General features: G+C 40.3%; 1 pseudogene; it reads right to left on the reverse strand.

The window, feature by feature from the left end:
• Positions 1–574: 574 nt before the first annotated feature.
• Positions 575–1,510, reverse strand: LOC138078616 (olfactory receptor 8S1-like; annotated as a pseudogene).
• Positions 1,511–2,778: the final 1,268 nt, after the last annotated feature.

Below are 2,778 nucleotides of genomic sequence, written 5' to 3' on the forward strand. Positions count from 1 at the left end.
AGTTTTCATAGAGATTCCAAGTAATCATATTGTTTTCAAATACTTATAGATTTTTCTTCTCCCTATTAAAATTTAAATATCAAATCTTATCTTCATATAACTACATTGGGAATAAATTGCATAATTCACTTAAACAATATGAGCAATAGTAACTGTTCTTTTATGATTATTTATTTCAACTGTTATTCTTCCAGTGTGATATTCTTATGAAGGAGGAATTATTTGAATCTTTTTTTAAATGAAACAGTTCAGACAGAAATTCTTGTGAATTTTATTTTGTAACTTTTGAGAAATCAAATAATCTCTGTATTTTACTTTTTCACCCTAGTATTTTTGTTGTCTTATTGAGGTGCTTGTGTAAGTGTGTCTTCACATTCTGTCCCAGTCAACACAGCATAGAATTTCCAGATGATGGGGGTCCACAATCAAGGGTTCCTTTGTAATCATTACCTGGGATGTTCAGGGAAGGTCTGGAATATTTCATGCATCCTGCTTGACTCTGTGTAGTTGGAGGGGTTGGGAACATAAGAGGAAGTTTAATTTTTGCAATTATGCTGAGTAAATATAACTTAGTTCACCATGTGAAATATTGCAAATATATACTCAGTATTCTTTTCACAGCTGTCTTTATTTCTTTGTTTTTGAGGCTGTAGATGAGGGGACTCAGCTTGGGTGTGATCACACCTTACTGTATGGAGAAGAGTAAATCCAGGGAGGAACCAGAAGGAGGCATGAGATAGCAACGCATACCTGAGCCAAAGAACAGGATCACTGTGATGAGGTGGGAGGAGCAGGAAGAGAAAGCTTTACTCCTGCCTGTGGTGGAGTTGATGCTCAGAATTTTGAACATAATACACACATAGGAGAAGAAGAGTGGGAGGAAGTTTCCAAGTGCAAGGAATATAGTGGAGAAGGACAAAATACCGATATTGATGGAGATATCCCAATAAGACAGAGGGAAGAGGGAGGGCAGCTCACAGGTGTAGTGGTGGATGGCTTGGGCCTCACAGAAGTCCAGGTTAATAGTCAAAAGCGCAATGATGACTGCATTGAGAGAAGCCAGGCCCCAGGAGATCAACACCAGCCTCACACAGAGCTGTTGCTCATCATCTGGCTATAGAGCAGCGGGTGGCAGATGACAGCATAGTGGTCATAGGCCAAGGCAGAGAGCAGACAGGCTTCAGTTCCTGGAGTGATAACCACAAAGAAGACCTGGGCCAGGCAGCCCTCTATGGAGATAGTCTTCTTCTCAGACATAAGATCCTTCAAGCGCCTTGGGCACAGTGACAGAGGAGAAGCAGAAGTCCACGAATGATAGATTACTCAAGAAGCACATGGGCGTGTGGAGGTGGGAGTCAGCCCTGATCAGCAGCAGCATCGTCAGGTTCCCCATCACGGTCAGGAGGTAAATCACCAGGAGGAGCACAAAGAGCAGAGCCTGAATGTGGGGGTCGTCTGACAGCCCAGTGAGGATGAACTCGGTGATGGTGCTGTGGTTCCTCAAGGCCATTGTGGAGGCTGTTTCCTTGGAATAAAATAGAAAGAGAAATGAGATCACCTATAATTGTAATCTCTTCCTTTTCCTTCAGTTTATCATTACTTCTCATCATTACACCCTGGTCTTCCTAAATGCTGAGTTATAACATCTCAAACTTGTCCTCACTGTGTGGCAGCAAGAATGTTTATCTTGTTTTTTCATTATTGATCTTGAATCACAGTCTTCACATACTTCAGAGAATCCTATTCTTCCTCCATTGGGAGTTAACTGGAAAAAATGAATGTATTTGACTCATCTACTCATATATGGTATACTTAGTTTCAGGTAAATTCTTATAGTTTAGAAATCTTTGTAATCATTTAGTATGGAAAACATTGTAGCACATATCTGCAGCAGTTGTTCTAAATCTCTCTTTTTTCCCAGTCATTATTTTTTGTTCATGGTCATCAATACTTTTTAATTTTTTTTGAATATTTACATCCCTTTTTTATTGAAGTATAGTTGATTTACAGTATTATGTTTCAAGTGTACAGCATAGTGACTCTATATTTATAGGCTATATTCAATATAAAATTATTACAAGTTAATGGCTATATTTCCCTGTGCTGTAATATATGCTATATTTCACTGTTGCTTATTTATTTTTTATTAATTAATTAATTTTTTAATTGAAGGATAATTGCTTTACAGAATTTTGTTGTTTTCTGTCAAACCTCAACTTGAATCAGCCATAGGTATACACATGTCCCTTCTCTCTTGAACGTCACTCCCATCTCCCTCCCCATCCCACACCTGTAGGTTGATACATAGCCCCTGTTTGAGTTTCCTGAGACATATAGCAAATTCCTGTTGGCTGTCTATTTTACATATGGTAACGTAAGTTTCTGTGTTACTCTCTCCATACAGCTCACCCTTTCCCCATGCATAAGTCTATTCTCTATGTCTGTTTCTCCATTGCTCCCTTGCAAATAAATTCTTCGGTACCATCTTTCTAGATCCTGTATATATGTGTTGCTGCTGCTGCTGCTAAGTTGCTTCAGTCGTGTCCAACTCTGTGCGACCCCATAGACAGCAGCCCACCAGGCTCCCCCGTCCCTGGGATTCTCCAGGCAAGAACACTGGAGTGGGTTGCCATTTCTTTCTCCAGTGCATGAAAGTGAAAAGTGATAGTGAAGTCGCTCAGTCATGTCTGACTCTTAGTGACCCCATGGACTGCAGCCCACCCAGGCTCATCTGTCCATGGGATTTTCCAGGCAAGAGTGCTGGAGTAGGGGGCCATT

The sequence above is a fragment of the Capricornis sumatraensis genome, chromosome 4 (genome assembly GCF_032405125.1).
Source record: "Capricornis sumatraensis isolate serow.1 chromosome 4, serow.2, whole genome shotgun sequence".
NCBI lineage: Eukaryota > Metazoa > Chordata > Mammalia > Artiodactyla > Bovidae > Capricornis > Capricornis sumatraensis.